Source organism: Alexandromys fortis, unplaced genomic scaffold (genome assembly GCF_014885135.2).
Source record: "Alexandromys fortis isolate MF-2015 unplaced genomic scaffold, M_Fortis_MF-2015_v1.1 scaffold_170, whole genome shotgun sequence".
Classification (NCBI taxonomy): Eukaryota; Metazoa; Chordata; class Mammalia; order Rodentia; family Cricetidae; genus Alexandromys; species Alexandromys fortis.
The window spans coordinates 337511-356592 of record NW_026068084.1 but is presented as its reverse complement, the minus strand read 5'-3'; the positions used below and the strand labels follow the sequence as shown (position 1 = coordinate 356592).

Here is a 19082-nt window from a genome sequence, read left to right as displayed (position 1 = left end):
TGTGGAGAGGTTTGGAAATGATCAGGAGGTGAGACCTCATTGTGGAGATGTGTTAGAGGGGGTGCACTTTATGGTTTCAAAAATCTACTTTATTTCCATTTTCTCTCTCTTTCTTTATCTCTCTCTCTCTCTCTCTCTCTCTCTCTCTCTCTCTCTCTCTGTCTAAGCTTGACCCACTGGACAGGCTCTTACCCATTTTTGAGTAAGAGTACCATTCCTCAAAGGTTTGGGCCCCGGGAAGGTCCCAAGAAGTCAGAAGTATGGGGAGACTCTTAAGAGAACTAGCTCTTTAAATGGTCTCCTGTATTTGTGTTAGCCAAGGATGTACCACCTTGGAGGTTTTGGTTCAGTGTGCTCCATAACCATTAACACTTGGAGTGTTGCCTTGTTCACCCACTGTGTTAGAATCTTAGCTGTAGGAGACACTTAAGTAGAAATATTAGAGCCGCCACCACCCCTCCCATAAGACACCATGCAACAAGTTTAGAGGGGTCTAGCAGGGATTTTATGTGGTCCTATACTTGGCCAAACAATGTGGTAGACAAATCCAATGGTTTGATTTGTGCTAAGTTGTATGGATTCTGATTCAGTGTTACAGTTAAGCAAGGGTAAACCAGGTAAAAGCTTGGTCAAAATTTGAGGGGACAAATAAAATTGCTGAAGAAGGAGCCTAACCTGTTCTAGCAAAGGCAAGGACACTGTCTTAGTAATAATTAGGCAGATTACTCTGTGGTTGCCTATTGCTAGCTTTCCTGGCAGTCCTGTATACAATCTGATATGGGATATGTGACAACTATGTCCTCTGGACTGTAATAAGTCTTGATTAGTTTGAATGATTTTGGAGATGGAATCCTTTGGGCACTTTAATTTTGTAAAAGATAGTATTTTGTATGTTTCTATGGCATAACAGCTATCTGAGAAAATATTTACAGTTTCTGACTGGGTCATTTCCAACACATTAATGAGCACCAATAACTCCCCTAGTTATACTGATCCAGGATTTGGCTGAGTATAGGCCCTTCCCTTATCATTCATTTAGATTATTATTAACCTAAAATTGTTTTCTTTTGCATCTGTAAAGGCTATACTAGCCTGGAGAATAGTATTTTTGATGGTGCTGCATAATTTTATATTTTTAATTTTCAAAGGAGGAAGGCAAAATGTTGTCTGTCCTGAGAAATGATTATCCAGCATGCCCATACATGATCTAAAAGTGCTTTAAAACATACTTCCTCTCTAAGTGGTTTGTTGCTTTTCCTGATTTTGCTTCTGCTATATATCTATTATTATAATTCCTGAATCAGAGAGTACACCAAGTACCACAATGTGCCTGCTGACTGGCCTGAAGGGCAGCAAATGGCTTTTCATAGACTGCTTTGGGACACTGCCTGAGCTTATAGAACAGGAGCAACAGAAACTCCTTCCTGCCCCTTGGCTCTGGAAGAGGACCTAAAGGTGTTCCACAGTGCTTGCTCATAAAGACACCAAAATCTCTATTAAGATGGGTTCTATTGCTGTTCAAGTAACCTCAGCAGAAAGAACAAAAGTATTGGGGCAATCCATGTTTTAAATGACATCTCTGTGCTTCTTAAATCAAAGATATCTGCCTAGTGGATGAGAAACAATTCACCTTAACCATTGCAAAGCAAGGCACACCACTTACTTCATGTGCCAGGAGTATGAAGCCATTGTCCAGTCTATCATTCAGATCAGGACCCACTAGGAGCTTCTACAGTCTCATGTCCAATGATAGCCCTCTTGCCATTTAGGGTATTAGGTCTTGGATGAGCCCTGGGAAATCCCTATATAAGTGGCCAGACTGTCCACATCCTCAGCAAGTACAGTCTTACAGGGTAAAATTATCATCCTTGCCAAGTTTGGCATTTACCAAGGCACTGATAGAAGCCATAAGGGTATATATAAATGGACCTCTTCTGTGTTTCAATATCACAGGTGGCCAAGACTCACTTATGAATATTTTAATTTCTAACATGTGAGATATGTCATGGTGACATGGGTCAAAGATTCAGGAAATGGTTCTGCATCCTGCTGGACAAGATTGCAGAAATAGCCTACACCGTCCTCAGGCACACAAAGTTTGAGGGCCTTGAAGGCTAAGGTTGGGCACTTGTTGGAAATAGGCATGTAGGCCTATCATGGATTGTGAGACAGGGTCAGTATATTGGCCATGGTCAGTAAGCTTGTCAAGTGCGACATTAAGTCCAAATTTTAAATTATTAAGGGCCTGGGTTTCCATTGTGTAGACATAGGCTGAACATTACTGGAGGAAAACTGAAGGGTCAAAAAAAGCCTTTAACAGAGTGCCAGTCATAATGGGTTTGAAGCTGCATGGTCCATTTTCTAAGTGCTTGATCAAAACAAGGAGAATTAGGGTAGTATCTATTACCCTTGCACACCCCTTCATGACACCCAACCTGCTCCTTCTGCCACTGGGAAGGCACACAGCTGACAAGGACAACATCACTGGAGCCTCCAGATTCCATAGGGTTGGGATGCACCTGGAAGTGGTCAAATACATCTAAAATGGACTGGAACACAGATGTTTGACCTAGCACTGACCCTCATCATTCAATGACACACACAGCTGTTTGGTCTTGCCCTGGAAGTTGAAAGTGAGAACATATTCTTACATCTTTTCTCACTGTGACATACCAGGAAGATACCACGGGAGTTAGTGCCTCCTTCCATCACTAACTAGGCAGCCTTGAGTCGAGAGAGCATGCCATGGAACCAAGGATATCCTTGTAGTAGCTAATCCCCCTCAGCACCCTCTGACTTCCCCAGAACATAAATGGCCCTGTGTCTGCTTCTGGAATATCCAGGGGAGGAAGGGGTGTAGAGAAAGAATGAATTTCCCCTCCAGGTACCCTTGCTGAATAGGAATGCAGAGGAAGCAGTTCTGTTGAGTCAAAGTGGGAGGCAGCAATGGAGGCAGAACTCAAAGAGAAGGATGCTGATAGCTGGTCAGAAAGGTCCCCATAAGCCACCTGCGACAGGTGGTCATTACTTTCACTGGGTCTCAGCAGCAGATACTAGCTGGGCTTATTCTCTATGAATCAGGTAGGACACAACTCCAGGATGTCTGTGTTATCCTTTGTGATAAAAGAGGTCCCCAAGGCCAGGGGAAGGATCATGGGATGGGGCTGATAGCAGGGCAGAGTCCTGGGCTTAGGTACTGCTGTATGTCAGATACCAAGGCATTCACATGAAGCCCATCAGTTGTCTCCAGAGTATACTCTGAAGGGCCTTCTATCTTAATCACAAATGGGTTCAACCTGACAGGCATCTCTAGGGCAGTGTCTGTGTGCATATCAGTGAACAGGGAATGCCGAGTCAGGCTTGAGGTACCTTGGATGGTATGAAGAACTCCAAGCACCTTTCTCCTCCTCCTTCTTCCTCACTTCAGAGCCATAGATGATACTTCTCCCACTGAGGCTGTCCTACTCCCCCTGAGGTCAACCCAGCTGCCCCTCCTCCATGACCAACTCCTGCTGGGTGAGGGGCAACCTCGTCAGCACCCATAAAACCAAGAAATTCTTCTCTCTGTACCATTCCTGTCCCATATTTCAAGGTTCCCCTTCCATGACTCAATTTCAGCCTCTCGAAGTCCATCTCTCCCCAGGTGATGTGCCATCACTAGACAATCCCCTACCAACAGTCCCAGCACCACCAGAGGAGTTGGAGTTGCTGCTTCCACCTAGGTTTGGAGAGCCTGATGTGCTCTCCAGAGGCCCATCTGGGTAAAACGTGTCAAAGCCTCTCACCACTGCAGTATACCTTAGACAGAAGCTCTGACTGAGTGACCCAAGGAAAAAGCATTTCTTGAGCTTCAGTTTTGAGGATATTGTAGAAAGCAAAGATACTGAGGAAAGAAGATAGAGATGTTCCTGTAGCTGTCAAGGGACAAGTCATGTGGTGGTGGAATTTCCACACCACGACTCAACTGGGCAAAGGCAGTTGGGGAGAGTGAGTCCACCTCAGCTTCTAAGTGCTGCAAGAATAGCTCAGCAAAATGGCCAGAAAAGGCAGCTTCTGCTCCAGGTTCTGCACATTGTGGATGGGAGGCTAGGTAGAGTAAAAAAATGGTGGGTAAGAGCCAGGGCAGCATGCCCCTTGCATGGGGCTCACTGAACTCTTGCCAACTTAGGGACAGAAGGGGTGGCAGTGCTGGTAGAGAAGGAAAGGCCCATCCTTTAGGGAAAGGGTACCATTCTTGATAGGCCCCGGGGGAACCTGTAATGAGGGACAGCAAAGAAGAAAGCAGTCAGAATATACAGGGTGGGAGGCAACAACTTCATCTCAGACCCTGCATTCAGATCAAAGGTCAAGCTAGTGGAAGTAGCCACTGTCTGAGGAGAACTTGCCAATCCAGGAAGGGAAAGGGTATTCAACCACAGTCAAACAGTCAGTGCCTTTCTGTGAATTGAGACCCACCACTGTCCTAATGGCCTTTAATAGCTGGTTATGTAACTGGATTACTTGAGAAGAGAAACTAGGAGAGGAAATCCAATAATCCACACTCAGAAGAATGGTCAGGACTCCCTGTAAAACAAGAGAGCCACCTCCAGACAATCCTGAAGAGTGGATCCAGGCTAAAGTCATCAGTTACTCTCAGACTGCGAGGAGTCTGCAAAAGGACAAGGATGGAAGGGAAAGGGAAAATAGTGTTAGCAGACAGAGTATGCTGTTTATAGTGAGAAGCTTCCTTGATTTGTTAGGCCATGGCCATATGCTTACATGGTGTCTCTGGGTGAATAGGACCTGTTGGAGGATCCTTTATTATTTCTACCTCCTGGGTGGTCATCCCTTATGTGGAGGTACCAGGATGAACAAATCACAATGGAGAGCTCCTAATCAGGAAGGAAAACAGGGATAAATAAAGTAAAATGTAGGGCCAGTAAAGAAAGCTCCAAGACACCAAGGGCTTAGAAAACAAAAATAGGGATAAACTCACCAAAAAACAGCTGAAGGGGCAAACTGAAGATGCTGGTGGAGAGTCAGAATTGGGACAGCAGCTGGGAGAATAAACAAGAAAGAAAAATGTCCCAAAGAGTATAAGGAGGACACAAAATGTGCGCAAAAGGTAAAGGTCCATCCACGTTGGGTGCCAGTTGTTGCAGGCTTGTTGCTGCTGCCTGTTGTGTGATCCCCATTTCCTTGGGAGCACATTTCCTGTGAAGGCAATGGCAGACTCCATGAGATTCCAATACAGAAGCTCTTTATTGTAAAAAGGTTGTGCATTTTATGGAGTTCGGAAAATTAAGCTGCTTCAGGAACATTTTTGGTTGGTCCTATTGAAACGGGTGGTCACTGCTCACATTTTGTGCTTGGAGAGGAGTATGCATTATTAGTTACTATGTTTTTGGTCTACTGACAGGTTGTTTTGGCCAGATTTGCTTATTCATTGTGAGTTTGCATGCTCCTGCTTGTACTTGTGCTATGGGCTTGTCCTTGGGGATTATGAGTCCCCAAATTATGTTTCCTTTTGAAAGTTGTAATAACCTTTTTCATGGTGTCTCATCACAGCAACAGGAAATGAACTAAACAATAAATTTTATTTCATCTTGCATTTATATTACTCAATGTTATTGACCAGTGCTATTCCTTTCATGTACCTTATTCATCAAAAGTGTTATCATATTATCATTCTCTATATATTGACCCTTTAATATGCAGTCTATTTGTAAATGTAATTATATGATATTTTTCTCCTTACAGTCATCTTATATGGCATAACGCAATGTACATTAAATTACTCATACTACAGCAAATGACCAGGACTCCTTTCTCTTAGCATTTGAGTAATCATGTTCTATATGTGACTGTCAGTTTTGTGATCCACTGTTCCTTGTCTGGTTTACTGCTCTGCCTTGAATATTATGAGTCATATTAAAAAAATCACGCAAAACATACTTTTTATGTAGAATGATATATATTTATCCATCACTTAATTTTAAGCTAAAATGGCTTGATTTTCAAACAGGCATCTGGTGATAACAGTTTTAGGTCTTTACATTTGTTATTTTATTTATTTTTTTTGTATTTTGAGATTTTCATAATCTCCCTTCCCTTTCCTCCCTCCAAATCATCTCACCCCCCCTCCTTGCTTTGTGTCACCTTAATGGTCTCTTTTATCAGTATCTTTTGTTATATACGTACATACACATATATTCCTATAAATAACACACCAGTCTATATGTTATTTGCTTTCACACTTGACACTTTTGTAGGCAGTTAGTTTGCTCTTTCTAGGGAAAGACTATTTTTCCCACATTCAACATTCCTTAATTGTCTATAGTTTGTTGTGTAGGACTGAGGCCTTGTGGTCTTATCCCCATCTAGTTTATTGATGTGGGAATGATTTCTTACTAATAAAGAAACTGCCTTGGCCCATTTTATTGGATAGAAAATTAGGTAGGCGGAGTATACAGAAGAGAATTCTGGGAGAAATAAGGTTAGAGGAAGAGTCGCCATGATGCTCCCACTCCAGACAGACGCAGGTTAAGATCCTCCCTGGTAAGCCAGCTCGTGGGCTACACAGAATATTAGAAATGGGTTAGAACAATATGTAAGAGCCAATAAGAAACTGGACCTAGCCGGGCCAGGCAGTGTTTGAAAGCATACAGTTTCCGTGTAATTATTTCTGGGTATAAACTAGCCATGCGGGCGGCCGGGTGCCTGGGACGCAGCCCTGCCGCTTCTAATTTCAACAGATGGCGCCCAGACGTGATGGGCTAAATCCACTTAAAAACCTGAGAGGGCTTAAAAAGGAGAGAGAGAGAATTTAAAACAGCTTTTTGCTGTTTCTGGGTTGCGTGCCACAAAGAAATTGTCCTGACTCGGCAGCAGGAAAAAAGTGGCTGTTTTAAAATGCCGGCTTTCTGGGCTGTGCCGCCATTGTGATCTCTGTCTGGCTCCAGCGGGAGACAGAGCTTATGAATGGAGCATTTGGATTAAAGTGCTACGATTTGTTTGATGGCAACTAGACTGCTGTGTGCCTAAAAGGGGGACATTGTGTGCCTCAGCTCAGAGGCACAAGCAGCTCCGCCATGCTAATGGTGCAATGTGCAAGGATCAGAGGCATTAGCGGCTCCGCCATGTTGGACTGGGTGGGGCCAGCATACAGTACCTGTTTTTGACCTAGGAATGTCACAGCTTAGATTCTTAAGCGCTTAATGATTTAAAGGCGCAAAACAAAGTGCTCCTGGATAGTGAAAAAATTACAGATTCACAATAAAACAGATTCAGACACTGTTGGATGAATGTACGTAGGCTTGGGAAAGAGAAGAAAAAGAATATAAAAAAGTTAATGTCTTAAAAAGAAAAAGGGTAAAGTCTTTAAAGAGACAGAGTACAGAAGTACAGATAGTTATAGATTAAGAGAAATAAAGAAAAATAAGCCACGTAAAAATGGAAAATTCACAGAGAGTCTGGATTATGTACATTGTGTTTTCTTTAAAATTTTTGACTGTGAAGGAGCTAAGTACAGAGAGACATTTTGTTACATGGGCTGCCAAGCTAAACCAGAATGGATATAAGGGTATTACGATTTCAAAATTTGGGTCTAAGGATATGATGCTTTGGAGAGGGTCTTCTTTTGTTTTTACAGAGGATGTGACCCTGTGGATTGCATCTATCCCGGTATGGTATGATAGACCACGTCCTCCTGAAAGGTTGCTGTGAACACCCTCAAAAAATTACTTCACTCAACTGCCAACTGAGATGAACCTGTCACACAGGTTACACCCTAAACGATCTACTTAACGACGCCCCTATTCAGCAGGAAGCAGTTTGGAGAAAAGAAACTACGCCCATGCTCCCAAATATTGTTTATAAATGTTCTTTTACATTTAAAGGGGGATATGATATAGATAGGAATAATTTACATTGATATGGATTTTACGGTCAATTTTGCTATATGTATATATATTTTTGATCTTGATTAAGGTATTGTGATTGTGTAGTTCATTTAAAATTGTAATATATAATTAGGAAATATAGGTTGTTAATGGATAATCATCGCTAATAGTTAAGCTTGTAGTCATGTTAGATTTTCTAGATATATAGAGATATCTTTCAGTTAGATAGGCATTCTTCATATCTTTCAAAGACTGTAGAATATGGCATTTTAAATGTTTTAATAACTTAGGGCTTTTCATGACAATGAGACACGTCTGCTCCTGGCAGCACCAGCTACTTCAAGAGGAAGATGGGCATTGAAGAGGATCCTTATGGAGTTTAATAGCCATTTGGGCAAGAAACTGTTCTTGCCTGGACTGTTGCATAAACTGGACACAGAGAACCCACAGAGAGAGGACTGCTGAACTTGCCTAAAGGTGAGATGGTCTTTCGGGGTTCCTGATTCATGAAAGAGTCTGCGAGACATTCTGCAGGACACAGCAGAAAGTAACTGAACTGTCTTTGGAATTTCCTGCTTCATGAAAATGTCTCTGGATACCATGGGCCTGTAGGCCGAAGATGGATGCCCCAATGGTACCAAAGAACTTTGGGTGACTGTCCAGGCAGCGAGATGTCTCTGTCATTTCTAGAGTTTTCTTATTTCTTGTTTACTTAGGTAGTATTATATCCTTCTGGAGTCTTTGATGGAGTTGAAGAATGAATAGATAGTTATGGTTTTCCTTAGTTATGATAAGAGATAAATTAGATATAAATATTGTAACTGTAATTCTTACTTGATAACTGTTTTGTTATATGTAATTTTACTATGCTAAAGTTAAAGCCTTTCTTTTTTGTTTAAACGGAAAAAGGGGAAATGATGTGGGAATGATTTCTTACTAATAAAGAAACTGCCTTGGCCCATTTTATTGGATAGAAAATTAGGTAGGCGGAGTATACAGAAGAGAATTCTGGGAGAAATAAGGTTAGAGGAAGAGTCGCCATGATGCTCCCACTCCAGACAGACGCAGGTTAAGATCCTCCCTGGTAAGCCAGCTCGTGGGCTACACAGAATATTAGAAATGGGTTAGAACAATATGTAAGAGCTAACCAATAAGAAACTGGACCTAGCCGGGCCAGGCAGTGTTTGAAAGCATACAGTTTCCGTGTAATTATTTCTGGGTATAAACTAGCCATGCGGGCGGCCGGGTGCCTGGGACGCAGCCCTGCCGCTTCTAATTTCAACAGTTTATCTTTGTTCAGATCACGTTTAGTCAATAACGTTGGTGAGAATGTATGGGTATAGCTTTTGATATTACCTAGAGACACGATCTCACAACAAACTTATATGTTGACAGAGATATATGTCCAACCAAGTCCTGCAGCCATTCAATCTCAATGAAACACACAGAAGTTTACATTAATTATAAACTAATTGGCCTACTAGCTCAGCCTTCTTATTAACTCTTATATCTTAAATTAGCCCATAATTCATGTCTGTGTTAGCCATGTGATTTGGTACCTTTTATCAGTGAGGCATTCTCATCTTGCTTCTTTTGTGTCTAGATGATGACTGCAAACTCAGCCTTTCCTCTTCAGAATTCTCCTGTTCTGGTCACCCAACCTATACTTCCTGCCTTGAAGGCGTAAATCACATACAATCCCACACCAGTTTGGAATTATGATTAATAGAATGGTTATTTATTTAAAGGGGAAAAACTTACAGATCACCATCACAGATAACAGCCCTACACGATCAAGAAAGGAGTCTAGTAGCCAGAAGCAGAGCTGGAAGCCAGAGAGAGAAAGGAGGACAGCCACTGCTTTTATAAAGAGAGAGAACACGCCCCAATGGGCTGGTATCTCAGTGGCTATTGGCTGAAGGAGCAGAAGGAGGTCCAGCAGCACTGCCTGACAACTGGCCAATCAGCATTTTATTAAACAATTATAAGAGACAAATTTGTATAGGGTTTAAAGTTCCACAGAACTTTACCCTTTTTTTTTTCAGAACAAGAACTCTGAATTTAATCTCCTTTCTTCAGCTTTCTTTTTGACCATTATCCATACAACTTGTAACCAACACTCTAAACAAAGAAAGGCATGCATAATCCATTTTTGGGAATGTGGGGATAGTTTTCAAGGCTACTTCCTACTGATTAGGGGTGTTGATAATCTTATAGGGACCTTCCTTGATCAAACCTGATTTTTCTTAGCCAGAATGAATCTACAGCTTCCTATTTTCTGTGGAAACAAAAGCAGAACCTCTTCTCCAAAGTAATATAACTTTTGACCTAAATTTTGAAATCAATGCATTTTCAAAATATATATATTGGAATAATCCATCAGCATTTATAATCAAATGTCTTTTAGCAGCTGTTGCTTCTTCAGCAGTCACACAATTCAAAGATAATGAAATAATATACATAATCCAGACTCTGTGTATTTTTCATCTTTTAAGTATAATTAGAGAGATTTTAGTTTTCTCATAGGTATGTGTACCACTGTTTACCCTTTTGGTTATCATGACATGCTGGACATTATTATGGTTTATAGCTTAATAGGGCTATTGGTTGTTCCTCTCCTTTGAAAGTTTGTATGGTTTCTTCTTGTTCTGTAAAACTTGTTCTTAGGAAGGAGCCACTCCCTAAGATGGAATTCAGTTCCATCTCAGGGGCCACTGAACTCTGTGTCCGAATTGCATTATGTCCTCATCAATAGGGCCTTACCTTGTGCCTCTGGGAGGGAAACCAAGAGAAATACCGTGTATGTTTTAGATAATTCTGTTGATCTTCATATTTAATGTACCACAAGTCTTTGTATTTAGTTTCCATTTTAGATAATGCATATTTACATAGGTATATTATTATTGAAAATACACAGCTCTTATATGTTTGGGACATTTCACTCATTTATGTTCATACTTATGGGTATTGTCCACAGTTGTCATGAATAATGAGCTATATTCTCATCCTTATTCAATATTTTGATCTTTTGCATTTCAATCTTTTTTGCCCTTCTTTGGCTCAATTGAATATTATTAGCACAACATTTTTTTCCCTGACTTGATATTCTTTGCATTATTTATTTATGGGCTGGCTCAGAAAATCTTGCATCCAAACTGACTACCAGAGCTTTACCTCTAGATTTCACAAGATATAACTGAAGAATTAACTCCCGAGGGTACTCTTCTGACTGCCAAACTTTATTCAGTGTATCTAGGTAGTCACATTAATAAAAATACACAAGCATACAAAAAAGACAAATTTAAAAACTTTAAGTATTCATTTATCAAACTAGGTTAAAAGTGTGTATTTGAAGTTAATAAAAATGAGAAGTAGAGCCATATTTTGGTTCAATATGATTATGAATGATTATTTCATCATAACAACATGAAGTTGCACAGCAATTAACAAAAACTAAGGAAATGGGTAAAAAAAACCCAAAGTTTCTCATTGTAGTATAATTAAATTACAGGGCACATTGATGTAGATAAAAAAGAAGGGGTTGCTTGCAATGCTTTTCCTAATTCTGACCACCATGATGTGTATGGAGATACTACAAGCTTGGGAAACTGACAGAAAATGAAGTCTAGGCTTTGATTCAAAGGCCGCTACCAGATCTGCTTTGTAAAGTTCAGTGTTGGATAAAGACCCTGCTTGACTATCTCCAAATCTATGTTCACAGTTGACCCACTAGAGCAGCACTAGCAAATAGAAAACATCTTTCTTTAATACCCACCCTCTAACAGTGTGTCTCAGATTGAGGGAGGAGTAAGAATTTACCTGCTGCACAGAAGATAAGAAGAGCAGAGGGTTTTGTTCAGAGTCAGTACCAAAGCTTTCAGAAAATGATCTAGCACTGGTTGAAAAATAAGCTCCGAAGATAGACCAGGACTAGAGCTAGAGCTGCCTGCAGAAACATCTGAGACCTATGCACTCATTGGACAACCTTGACTATTGGCCCACATCACTGCCAATCATATTGGAGGCTCATGGTACCTTGCAAAGAATGTGTATATTATTGTGGTTATGAGACTTGACTACATATAAGCTTGTTAATTGTCTTATTGGCCAAGGGAGTATCTTTATCACATACTCTCCATCCTTGAGCAACACAGTGATGACCTAGCTAATAGTCTTTTACAAAACTCTAAAAGTTGGACCAGAATTCCCCACCACATTCTGTGAATATGTCTTATTAGCATTGCTTAAGAAAGGAGCTGCTTTGGGTCTATGGCAGTGAAGAATAGAGCAGAGTTGCGATTCTAAGCAGATAGAGGAGAAAAAGAAGGTAGAGCCAAGTAACTGCTGAAAGAGACAGACATTGGACAGAACTTTACCCAGTAAGCCACAACTATGTGGCTAACAGAATATAGCATTTAAAATGTTTTAAGAACATGGGATTTTTCATGATAATAAGACTCATCTGCTCATGGCAGTACCAATCTACTTGAAGAGGATTATGGGCATTGAAGAGGATCCTTATGAATTTTGTTAGCTATTTGGGCAAGAAATTGCTCTTGCCTGGACTGATTGATGGTATGGTGCATAAACTGGACATGCAGGACTCACAGAAAATTACCTGCTAAAGTTGCCTAATGAAGGTAAAATAGTCCTTCAGGGCTCCTGCTTCATGAAAGAGTCCACCAGACAGTCTACAGGATACAGAAGAAAGTGACTGACAAATTGTCAATAGAGGCTGAACTGTCTTTAAGTTTCCTGCATCATGGAAAAGTCTGCCAGAATCTATGGGCCTGTAGGCTTAAGATGAATGCTCCTATGTTATGAAGAACTTTGGGTGAGTGACTGAACAGGCAGAAAAATGTCTCTGTCAATCCTAGAGTTTTATGTTGCTTACAATGGATTTTTGTTTACTTAGGTAATATTATATCTTTCTGTGGTCTTTGATGAAGTTAAAGAATAGATATTTATTGTTATAGTTTTCCTTCTAAGCATAGATTAGATATAAAACTATAGATTCACAAAGATAGGATAGATTATAGAATACTTTCCTTAATTTGCCAAATATAAATGGACTAAATATTGTAACTATAATTCTTGCTTGATAATTGTTTTATTGTATGCAATCTTGCTAGTTTTAAAGTTCAAAACTTCCTTTTTGTTTAGACAGAAAAGAGGAGATGATGTGAGATTTCAATCTGTACTCTCTTAATATGTTTTATTACCATTGGTTAATAAAGAATCTGCTTTGGGTCTATGGAAGCAAAGAATAGAGCAAGGTGGAAATTCCATGCTGACAGAAGAGAAAAAGAAGGCTGAGTCAGGGAGATGCCACATAGCCACTGAAGGAGACAGATGTGGGACAGAACATTACCTAGTATGCCACAACCTTGTGGCAACGGAGAAATGCATTAATTTAAGATGTATGTGTTAGTTAATAAGAATCCTAACCTAATAGGCCAAGCAGTGTTTTAATTGATATAGTTTCTGTGTGAGTATTTCGGGTCTGGGAAGCTGGGAAATGGATGAGCAGCCTCTGCCTATACCCTTATGCCTGGATCAATCCCAAGGTTCTGAAAATTCTTAAAGCTTTGGGACTAAGAGCCCCCTTACATATAATCAGTCTAGGTGTCCAAAGGAATTTCCTTTACTAAAAGTATTAAAATCTTTGGCTACATAGTGTGTAGTAAGCCCTAATTTATTGGAGTTAAGAATAAGCAGAACTCATTTTCCTGAAACTTTTTACCTGAGTAGTTAAAAGTTTATACTGGGAAGATCTATACTGTAGCCTAAAAGATGACATAAGGATATGGTTCAGATAGTAACTATTTGAACCAGTGCTCGATAGTGGTAGATATACAGTTCATTACTGAACACATTCATAAACTATAACCAGTTTTCACTATCACCTTCTCCTGCAACTTATTGCTTGGTAGACATCTAATGACTAAAACTAGACACATTTCCAAACATGTAAACATGCTTTTCACATGGAACAAGAACTTTGCATTATGTAAACATGTTCTTCACATGGAACAGGAACCTTGCACTGAAGGAATCATGAGTAATTTTTTTCAAAAAGTTATGAACTCTATGGAATATAGTCCCAAACCTTCAGGCAAGATGTGCCTTTTGGTGCAATAGTGGTATAACTGTTATGAGAGCAAAAAACTGCTACCTGGTTGTATCTGAGGCCATTCCAAAACAGAGATCCATGCACAGTCTAATGAATGAGGGCAACAAAACATGATGGAGGAGATCTTGTTCCGTAGGTGGAAACCTATTACTGTTGGTTATCTCCTTTGACATAGTACCAAAACACCATCAAATACTAATGTTTGCCAACTCAGATAAATGCTATATGTTACTTTTTTTTCACACTTGACACTTTTGTAGACAGTTTGCGTACCATTTCTAGGGGAAGACTATTTCTCCCACTTTCAGCATTCCTTAATTGTCTGTAGTTTGTTGTGTAAGATCATGGCTTATCCCCATTTTATTTCCTTCTGGTTTGGCATATTTATTTTTGCTGTCTTTGTTCAGTTCATGTTTAATCAATCATGTTGGTGAGACTGTATGGGTGTAGTATTTGATATTACCCAGAGACACAATCTCACACATTTTTAGAAACTCTTGCTCTTAATAACTTTCTGCTACCCACCTCACCTGTTCTTCAGTGATACCAAAGACTTAGGTGCATGGATTGCCTTACAGATGTATCTACTAGGACTGGCCTCCACAACTGTATTTTGATTGCTTGTGGTTTTCTGTATTGGTTTCCATCTGTTGTAAAAACAAGTTTTTTGATGAAGGGTGAGGAATGTAATTATCAGTGGTTACAAGAACAAAAATATAGATTGTATTTAATAGTTTTCTTGGTTTAGTAAAATGGTGGTTGTAGTTTCTCCTCCAATATCAATTACTTAAGTAGCCCTGGTGGATGGCTAGATTTTCAGTGCCAGTTATAATTTCCTTTATGAAATGAATTCATTTCAAGTATAATTAGAGAACTATTAGTTATCACCATGGTGTGTGTACCACTATTTGCCCTTATGGTTATCATGAAATGCTGCATATGGTTGTGGTTTATAGCTGAATAGGACTATTGAATATTCCTCTTCTTTGAAAGTTTGCATGGTTTCTTCTTGCTCTGTAGAACTAGTTCTCAGGGAGGAAGCATTGAAGTCAGTTTCAACTCAGGGGCCTCTGGACTTTGTGTCTAAATTGTATTGTGTCCTCAGAAATATGGTCTTACCTTCCACATCTGGGAAGGAAACAGAAATAACCTGTTTGTTTTAGGAGTCTCTTAGATAATGCTGTTGGTTTTTATATTTAATGTACCACAGGTTTCTATATGAAGTTTCTACATGAAGTTTCTGTATTAAACAGTGAATATTGATATAGATAAATTACAACTGAACAATACATAGCTCTTATGTGTTTGGGACATTTCACTCATTTATGTTTATATTTGTTGGTATTGAGCACAGATTCTTATGAATAATGAACTATGTTCTCAAACTTATTTAGTATTTCAATCTTTTGTATTCCAATCATTTTTGTTCTTCTTTTGCTCAAATGAATATTATTATAACAATGTTTTTGCCCTGGCATGATATTCTTAACAATATTTATTTATGTACTGGCTCAAGGCAGAAAGTCTTGCATCCAGCCTTACGACCAATGATCAGGGCTTAACTATGGATTTCACAAGGTATCACAAGGTATCATTAAGTCCTGAGGGTAATCTTTTGACCTTCAAGCTTTATCCATAGTATCTACATGGCTGAATTTTAAAAACACAAAAGCTTACACAAAATAAATATTTAAAACTTGAATTACTTATTTATTTATCAACCTAGAGTTTTTATGACTATTTGAGTTCATAAAAGTGGGAAGTTAGGCAATCTTTTAGCTTTGCTCAGTATGATTCTGAGTGACCATTTCTTCACTGTCTGTCACATGAAGATACACAGCTATTACAACATCTAAGGAAATGGGTAAAAGGCAAGTTTCTCATTGTAGTATGATTAAAGTGTAGATAACATTAATGTAGATGGAAAGGAAAGAGTTGCTTGTAATATTTCTTCCAACTCTGAATACCATGTTGTGTACAGGAATACAAGCTTGGGGAACTGACAGAAAATTAAGTCTAGGCTTTGATTCAAATGCCACTACCAGATCTGCGTTGTGAAGTTCAGTGTTGAATGGAGTCCCTGCTTGACGACCTCCAAATCTATGTTCACAGGAGAGTCACAAGAGCAGCACTAGCAAAAAGGAAACATCTCTCTTTAATTCTCATCTTCCAATGGTGTGGGTCAGACTAAGACAGGAGTAAGAATTTACCTGCTGTGCAGATGGCAAGAAGAACAGCAGGGGATTTTGTTTAGAGCTCAATGTCAAGCCTTTCAGAAAATGAACTCACCCTAGCAGAAGAGAAACAGATCAGGACTTGGGGAGAGCAGCATAAAGAAGCATCTAACTGTAACCTATGCACTCATTGGACAGGACTGGGTATCTGCAAATCATACTGTAGGTACATGGTCCCTTACAAAGAATGTGCATATTGCTGTGATTATGAGGTTCAACACATAAGCTTGTTAGAAGTCTTGGTGTCCAAGGGAGTGTCACCATTACTTGCCTTCCATCTTTGAGTAACACAACAATGACCAAGCCAATGGTCTATACAAAACTATAAAAGTGTTTTCAACCAGGCTGAAAACTCTGCTCCAGTAATACAGATCAATATTTTGATGGTCATCATCAACATGTTTCCTTCAAGCTTTGGAACAATCCTAAGGTTATGAAAATTCTTAATGTTTGGGACTCAGTGCCACTTTACCTAGAATCTATATAGGAATCCAAGGACACTTTCTTTATTAATAGTACATAAATCTTTGACTACATAGTGTGTGGTAAGGCCTAATCATTGGTTTAAGAAGCAGAACTCTTTGTCCTGGAACATTGTACTGAATAGATAATTTTTTATACTGGAAAGATCTGTACTATAGCCTAAAGGATTATATATTACATTCAGGTAATAATAACTATTTTAACCAGTGCTTAGTGAAATATGCTGGGGTCACAACTCTGTCTCTACAGTGTAACCTCACACAGTATGCATTTCCATTCTATTTCAGAACTGTGCATATTGTGATGGGCTGTGAGTTCACATTCTGGCAAGCTGGTCTCACTCTAGGCCAGTCTATGCTCAGAAATTACTCACATATCCAGGACCATTGCCAACCTCTCTGACTATAGAGCTGTTCAGGGCCACCTGTGTGAGACTACACTGGTACGAGAAAGATGCTTGCCCTTCTGTGGGAAACTGTAAAACATACCAACACCTGCATGATATTGTAAAAGACATGCGAAATAGTGAATTACTGACACATATCTAAATAAAAAAAATCAAGACTATTTTTTCATAAAAAATAAAAGTTACCTATTAGGGGCAGTGGAAAAAATAAAAGAATTTGAAAATGGAGTGGAGTTTAGTAAAATGCTGCCCATTGTCCATGGTGTGACCATTAAACAGTCACTATGAAAATCAGTATGGAGAATTCTCAAAATCCTGAAAGTAATCAATTGTATGGCTCAGCAAAACTACTCATTGGCACATTCTCATAGGAGTTGACATGCTACTCCACAGATAATTTCCCAGTCATGTGCATTGACTCAATTCACAAAAGCTAGGAAATGGAAAAAGGCTAAATGTTCTTCAACTAAAAAATAGATAACACACAGTTGGAGAGTGTTCAACTAGGAAGAAATTGAAGTCATGAGATTTGCAAGTAAATGAGTGAAACTAGACAGAAGAACACTATAAAATAGTACAGACCAGGAAAGCTAAACACTACATGTTATTCGTATTTGTGGATCCTAACTCCAAATCTTTAGATTTGAGTATATAACCTGAAAGAACCAAAAAGGCAACATGTCCTAGTTTGATTTTTTATTGCTGTGATAAAGCCTATGTCCAAAAGTAACATGGGAAGGAAAGTGAATATTTGGCTTACATATCCTCTGTCCAGTCTATTGTTGGAAGCCAATGCAAGGACTCAGGACAGGAAGCTTCACTTCAGAACTTAAAGAGAAGGCATGAAGAAGTACTACTTGCTGGTTAACTCTCTATGGCTTTCTCAGTTTGCTTTGTTATATAACACAGGACCAAATGAGTGGAGATGGCAATGTCCCTAGTAGTGGGGCTAGCCTAAATTAGTGATTAATCAAGAAAATCACCTGATGCATTGATTGCACAGGAAGAAAAAAATGTATATATGAGCTATCCTCTGTCTGCCCTAGTCCCTCAAGCCATATACATCAAAGTACATTTATACAATGCCAGCATTTTTGATATCATATTACTTATTAGAATTTGTATCTACAGCAATCCATGAATTTGAGACCATACTGAAGGTAATAATATAAACAAAGAAAGAAGATAGATATTCATTATTATTAACCAGTCTTTTTTAATAAAACTCCTCTCTGCTTCTCTTTGGATGAAAAAATTTAAAAAAAAAAAGAAAATCACCTGAGATGTTACAAACCAGATTGATAAAATTAATTCCTTATTTGAAAGAACTTCTTTCAAGATATGTCTAGGCTTGTGTTTACCAATACTGATCCACAAACCAGAGTAGTATAAAGAAACCACACCATTATGGCAGAGAAGGGAGTTAAGACAGGTGGAATATAGAACACAGGTTCTTAAAGAGGAAGTGAAAAAATAGAAGATTTGATTGCAGATGAAAATAATTGTAGAGAAAATGGAGAGTGATGAAGAGAGGTTAAAAAACACTATGGATATTTGAAAAGGCAAAACAAAAAAATAAATATCAGTTTATCATCATTCTTCAAAAGTATATTTAAATGGAGTTCCACTATATAGGATGATATTGCTCCTGTCGAGAGAACCAGACTATCTTCCAAAAATTCTAGTTCCAGGCATGTGATACCTCTCTTTGAATAATTGGCCCTGATGGTCCAAGAGACTACCAAAATAATACAGGCTATTGACCTTACCATGAAGTTAAGAACCTATTGGCAAACTTCATATATTTCAGACATGAAGGCGTAAGTCACGAACAAGGCCACACCAGTTTGGAGTTATGATTAATAGGGTGTTATTTATTTAAAGGGGAAAAAAACTTACAGATCACCGTCCCAGACAACAGCCATCTGCACAACCAGGAAGGGAGT

At 39.1% G+C, this 19082-nt stretch overlaps 1 pseudogene; it reads right to left on the bottom strand.

The window, feature by feature from the left end:
• Positions 1–2300: 2300 nt before the first annotated feature.
• LOC126488576 (SH2B adapter protein 1-like) lies at positions 2301–4129 on the bottom strand (annotated as a pseudogene).
• Positions 4130–19082: the final 14953 nt, after the last annotated feature.